This window comes from Andrographis paniculata, unplaced genomic scaffold, assembly GCF_009805555.1.
Source record: "Andrographis paniculata isolate CXL003 unplaced genomic scaffold, ASM980555v1 Contig83END, whole genome shotgun sequence".
In the NCBI taxonomy this organism is placed as follows: Eukaryota; Viridiplantae; Streptophyta; class Magnoliopsida; order Lamiales; family Acanthaceae; genus Andrographis; species Andrographis paniculata.
In genome coordinates, this window is record NW_026137621.1 from 269,752 (window position 1) to 277,136 (window position 7,385).

The following is a 7,385-nucleotide window of genomic DNA, read 5'->3' on the forward strand; positions in this document are numbered from 1 at the left end:
TAGCCCTGCACCCCGGACCCGCCAACTCGGGACCTGGTCTTTGACCCGCGTCTTTTATCTGAGACGCCTCCATTACCGTCCGATCTAGGGATTACATCTGGGCCATTGATCTGGTTTTGACCTTCAATATATAAGGTTGGATGGGGTGGGGCGCCGCAGTGTGATACATACACACATTCACTCATATCCCCACTCACTCTCTACCTTGCCCTCTCTCTAGAATCCACCATCGCGATGCTGTTCTGATCTTAGTTCCTCTTTTTGTTGTTGCTCTTAATTTGTGGAGGCTGTAGCGTGGTTACTCACCTTTGTTTTGACGATTACAAACTGCAAAGAGTTCCTTCTCGTCGCGGTGGCTTTGATTATTTCTGTGGTGTTTCTTTGTCCATATATTGTGTTCTGTAAGCCATCTTATCTTGTTGTGGGGCTGGTTTTGGGTTTTAGAAAAGGATTAGGGCCGATTCGATTGTGTTAGTCGCGGTTGTGTGTTTGTGTGTTGATTTTGTTCTTCTTGGGTGATATTGGGGGCTGAGCCTATAAAACTAAGCCCTAGTTCAAAGTTTATTACGATTTTGTTAATGAAATCTCGTTTTCGGTCTTTAAAATTCATAACAAGTGGTATCAGAACTTCGGTTGAGTTTTTTATTTACGAAATCGTGATTTGTTGTTGATTTTGTAAAGTGCTACTCAATACTTGATAGATCTGTGTGAAATCAAAAGGATCTGGTTGAATCGAACCTGTGTTAGTGCGTTCGGTTCTTTTCCTTTAGATTTGTTCAAAATCGGCCTGTTTGAACTCGATCTGTGCTTATTTAAGTCACGGTCGAGTTGTTTTATGTCTTCTTCGAACAAAATCGCTATTGTATTGTGTAGATCGGTGGAGTTTGAGTGAGTCTCGGTTGTTTTTGAGAAAATAAATCCTATATCTTTTTGCTCACCTTATTATTAGTTAAGATCTGTGTTTGTTTGGTTTTGAATCTAAAAGTTTTTCCAAAATCATAAGTTTTTGTTAAAACTGGTTTTGGATATTGTAAAATTCTTTTAGATCTATAAAACTGTCATGTCTCTGTATTGATTAAACCTTTGAATATCTTGGAAACCGATTTGAAAACGGTTTTGTGTTTGGTTAAAAAAAAAAAAATTGTTAAACTGTAATCTGTTTTTCGGTTAAAAGTTTTTTAAAAACCAAATTGTTTCTATATAAATCGGTTCATTCTGAAAATTTATGTGGTATATATCTGTCTCTATTTGTATCTTGCTAGATATCCCTTAAAATTGTATTTCTATGATTCTAACATTAGTTAGAAGAGAAACAACGTCTTTGTTGTAGATAACTGTTGTTTTATATATTGGCTAACCCCTATTCTCGGAAGAGTATAGGCTTGAGTATATTTTTCTCTTATATACTTTAGGGAAAATATTGTTGCAGTGCTTCAAGGGTAAAATCTAAAACCTTAACTTTTGTTACTACTGTTTTTTTCATTCTGTTAATTCCGCACAAATCGATTGTAAAGACTATTGGGATACCAAGGTTACAAAACTCCTTTCCTCACTATTGTGAGTGATTTTCGAGTACCTTCGGTTGAATAGTCACGAGTGAATGCTGTAATAAATAGTTTTATTGTTTGCTCGTGTTTGATTGTAGTATTTGCTTTTCTGTGATTTGTTTGTGTGCTGTGATTTGTGGTATTTGTTTGGTTCTCAATTTGTTTTAAAATAATTCGTATTTTTGATAAATTGTTTTCTAATAAACTATTTTTTTTAAAAAAAAAACAAACTGAATTTAGGCCAAACATTCTGTGTTCTTTTTTCAAAATTGTTTTTTGAGTAAACTGTTTTTGAAATTAATAATCATGGCTGGACATTATTGTTGTAGTAATAATAATAAAAGAGCACATGCAAGTTACTTAGCCAATTTGATTGATGTGAATCGAAATGTGGGGGATGTGTTTGATGTTAGGACAGATTTAACTTAAAATTCTCTGTGTGCAAATGAATGGATTGTTGATTCTGCATGTACATTCCATATGTCACCTTTGAGAAGTATTTTTTCTGAATTTAAAACTTTAACGCACAGTTATGTTACTATGACTGATAATCGTGTGTGTAAAGTTGAGGAAATTGGTGTTTTCAATTTGAAATTTAAATCTAGTAATGTGATGAAACTGCATGATGTGAGATATGTGTCCGGTTTGTCAAACAACTTGATGTCATGTGTTAGATTATCTACTTTAGGTTTAGAAGGAAAGTGGGGTTTAAATTGCATGAAAATAACAAAAGGGTCTTTAGTGATTTTAAGGGCAGATTTAAAAAATGACTTGTATATAACCTCTGCTATACCTATTAATGCATGTTTTGATTTTTATAATTCTGAAATTATTAATTCTGAATTATGGCATAAGAGGTTAGGTCATATTAGCAATAACGGTCTGAAAATTATGCATGAATCTGGTTATTTGGAAAATGAGAAATTTTCTGTTGTTTCGTTTTGTAATATGTGCAAACTTGAAAAATTAAATAAAGTTCAATTTTCGTTAAAAACCCCTGAAAATGTTATTTCTTCAAAAAGGATTTTGGAATATATACATTTAGATTTATGTAACCCTTCTAATGAATCCACTCATGGTGGAAGTAGATATATCTTAACTGTAGTTGATGATTTTTCTAGAAAAATTTGGATTTTCTTATTGAAAAATAAACCTGATCTGTTTAAGGTTTTCAAGAATTGGAAAATTCAAATTGAAAGTGAAATTGGCCGAAAAATTAAATGTATTAAAATTGATAATGGTTTAAATTTTTGTAACACCTAGTTTAATAATTTTTGTGTGCAAAATTGTATCAATTTTGAATCTTTCCCCAACGCATCCCAATTTAGTGGGGTTGCTGAGAGGTTAAATCGGACTCTTTTGGAAAGAGTAGGATGTCTTTTGACGTCGTCTGGTTTACCTAGAAAATTCTGGGGTGAAGCTGCTGTTACAGCAGCTTATCTTTTAAATCGATCACCCTCTATCCCTCTTAAAGGTGAATGTCCGGAATATATGTGGTTGGGTAGAATTGTCGACATGTCTAATGTTCGTGTGTTTGGGTGTTCTGCTGTGATAGGTATTTGCTCTGATAGTTTACATATGAAAACTGAAAATTGTGTTTTCTTGGGTTATGGTGTTACAGGCTATAGGTTATGGCTTAGTTCTAGACCTGGTTTTAAAACCATTATTAGTAATAATGTGACATTTAATGAAGGTTTCATGCCATGTTTGAATGAAAAGTCTGAGTTGTTTGATTCTGAAATTGCTAAAAATTGTACAGATTTTAATAGTGTTTTAAATAAGGTGGAGCATAATCTGATTGAGGTAGAAGATGCAGAAAATAATTCTGAAGAGTCTAATTTTCCTTTTTATTTAAGTGGTAATCAGCGTGTTGTTTGTGAACCTAAAACTGTGCAATTTCCTATTTTAAAAATTGCTGATATGTGTTCTGAAAATGTTTCTAGAATTGTTGAAATTCTCCCTGTTTTCAAGAATGAAAATTTAGAATACAAGAGTGAGATTGAATTTAAGAAACCAGATATTCAAGTTGATTGTACTGTTGAGCAGTGTAAATATTGTGAATCTAAAGTTGTGCAATTTGATAACACTGAAGTTGCTGAAATTGATTTTAGAAATGATGATTTTGTTCATGATGCTGCTGAAAAATTGTTTACTGTACAAAACGAAAGTATAAAAAGTGGGAAGGAAGAAGACTGTGTTCTCAATTGTGATTATATTAATTATGGTTTGCATGAAATTAATATTCAATCTGCTGATAATGTGCAAATTGATGCTAAAATTGAGTTTGGCAATTTTGAGAGAGAAGTTACCTCTGTTTGTGATAATGGTATTCAAAGTGAGGTGGAGACTGATATAATTGACATTAGAGAGAGAAATTGAAAATTCTGTTTTCCGTTGTCATTCTGAAAATCAAAACATTGTTGTTGATTATATAAATGTGCAGCTTTGTGATATACATGTTGATAATACTAGTTGTGAATCAGAATTTGTGCATTGTGATGTTCAAACTAATGTTGATATTGTTTATGATTCTTTGTTGTATATGAAAACTGCTGCTGAGCAATACATTGATTTTGTGAACGAAAATGTTCTTATCTCTAATGTAGAGTGTATAGTAGATAATGAGGAAAGATCTAGTGAAACTGATATTTTTGTTGGTGATTTTCGAATTTTATCTGCTCCAAGACAGTTTGTGAATAAAATTGAAAATACAGTTTCTGAGATTAAAAATAATGTAGGAACTGATTTTGATAATAGTAATGAGTTAGAAAATTACCTATTTGTTAGAGATGAAGTTAGGAATAGTCCTAAAGTGTTCTCTATGTTTGGTAATTTTGATTCATCTTCTTTACTTAGAGGTTTGTTTGAGAGCTTAGATGTGGATAAACCTATGAGTGATAGGAAATTGTTTAGTCCCGAAAGTAAGTCTCAATGTTTAGTGTTAAAGGAAGATAAGAGCTCATTAGGTGATAATGAGTGTTTGAAATCAGTTCTAGGCTTTGGTATTGGCTTCTTTGTGTTATGTTATCATTGGTTATGAATGATATGAAACTTGTGAAACTTGCTACTATTTTTGTTTGTATATTGTGTGCTACATGTTTCTATTGTATGACACATTTACAATGTAGAGTAGGTTTGTCAATAATTGGATTTAAAAATATTTCTGCTGTTGTAGATACAATGTTTTGGAAAATTAAAAATTTTGTATCTTATTTGAAAGTTATGTGTTTTGATACATATGATTAGCTGTGTTCTACATGTATGTAGATGGTAGGCTAAATTATGTATTTTTAACTAACTTGAATATTTTTTTTCTTTGTGCAAGTATATAATCCAATATTAGGCAATGATGATCCCTAGTCACCCATAATCAAAATTAGGTGGAGGATTGTTATCAAAATTAGGTGAAGGATTGTTATAAAATTTTGGTCCATGAGATTTATGTTGAGACCAATATTGTTATCCACACGCTAAATACACACAAACCTTCAATCTGTGGCCCAATTTGAATCTTGGCCCGATCCTTTACTTAGCCCTGCGCCCCGGACCCGCCAACTCGGGACCCGGTCTTTGACCCGCGTCTTTTATCAGAGACGCCTCTATTACCGTCCGATCTAGGGATTACATCTGGGCCATTGATCTGGTTTTGACCTTCAATATATAAGGTTGGATGGGGTGGGGTGCCGCAGTGTGATACATACACACATTCACTCATATCCCCACTCACTCTCTACCTTACTCTCTCTGCTCTCTCTCTAGAATCCACCATCGCGATGCTGTTCTGATCTTGGTTCCTCTTTTTGTTGTTGCTCTTAATCTGTGGAAGCTGTAGCGTGGATACTCACCTTTGTTTTGACGATTACGAACTGCAAAGAGTTCCTTCTCGTTTCGGTGGCTTTGATTGTTTCTGTGGTGTTTCTTTGTCCACAAATTTTGTTCTGTAAGCCATCTTATCTTGCTGTGGGGCTGGTTTTGGGTTTTAGAAAAGGATTAGGGCCGATTCGATTGTGTTAGTCACGGCTGTGTGTTTGTGTGTTGATTTTGTTCTTCTTGGGTGATATTGGGGTCTGAGCCTATAAAACTAAGCCCTAGTTCAAAGTATTACGATTTTGTTAATAAAATCTCGTTTTCGGTCTTTAAAATTCATAACAAGGAGAAGTAAGGAAATGAAAGAGACTGTATGATTTGCAATTTTTCTTGAAATAATTAATTTTTTATTCAAAAGAAAAAAAAATAAACATTACAAATACACACGACTAATTTATAGAGGTTAAACTGAATACACTGAGGCGACTGAGGATTAGAGGTGTCAAAATTAAACTCAATCCAAAAAATCGAACTCGTTCGATTTGAAATTTTTCAGGTTCGGATTTGGGTATTTCGGGTTTGCAAAATAATATAGTGTCGTGTTCGGGTTGTGTTTCGGGTTGACCTAATAATCCGCAATATAAAAATCAGGTCAGGTTTCGGGTTTTGTGTTTGGGGTTGACCTGAATCATGTCGGATTTGTTCGGATTCGGGTGACCTGAAACTAATTCAGGTCAACCTGAACCCGATCTAAAAAAATTCGTATCGTGTTTAAGTCTAGAGTTTCAGGTCAAATTTCGGGCTCGAGTCAAATTCGAATTGACGGATTTTTTGTTACTTTTATAGCTCAAAAACACAACCCGAAAACACAAATTGACACCCTAACCGAGAATCCGATCCGATGAATTTTAGGTTCAATTCTCCTAAACTCCAACTACTATTCTAGTTACCTAAAATTAGTTTGGATGTAACATTATCTATCTATCAACAAGTTTGTTTGTTGGGTTGGTTGGTTGAATTTTTATTTATTTTATTTTTATGAAATTCAAGAATTTTGATATTGATCCTCTTACTATGTATAAGTTTTATATCTTCACCTGCATCCACAACTAATTTCGACATCCCTGTGTTTTCAATATTTAAATAAATCTCATATTTTAAGAAAAACTGTCCCCACTTATATTTAAGTAAAAAGAAATTGTCTTAAATTGAAATTTATTTCTAGAGATTTTTCAGATGAAATTTTTATTGCATACAATATATTTTATAAAAAAAATATATATATATTGAGATTAAATATATATATATATATACTTCTAATAAGAACAAACTCTTATGTTTTTTTTTTAGAATTTGGGAATGTAAATTAGGTCCGATAAGGCACGTCATATCAGATGAATCATGTGTGATAGGTACATTTGGAGGCATCGGAGTTTAAAATCATTACCTCATTGTCACAAGTTCACTCCTCACATCACCAGGCCATCCTTACGGGATTAATAAGAACAAATTCTTGTTTGTTTGATTTGGTGTATTTTGGGAACAATAAATTTGTGAATTTAAATAATTTATTCAATGTGATATTTTAAATTAAAAAATTATATACTCTCTCTGTCTATTTAAATTGTTCATTTTTTCTATTTTCGTCTGTAACACATAATTTATTCTTTTATTTTCTAAAATATAATTATACAATTCAATCATATTGTAAAATTTCTAATTTCTAATTTTTTATTTTAATTAAACTATTTAGTTATTTTAATTTTAATCTATAATTATATTTATTAAATCATAATTATTTTTATTAATACAGTTTTTAATTACTTATTAATTATACAATACCTAAAACTTTATGCCTAAGCTAAAATAGATAAATTAGCTAGGACGAAAGGAGTGTTATATTTGAATAAATATTATATAATTTGTTTAGAGAAAAAATAAATAAATTATTGTAAATAGATGATGCAAATATACCAAAATAAATTACACTAATCGAATCATGCATGGTAGATAAAATCTATAAAAGCATTC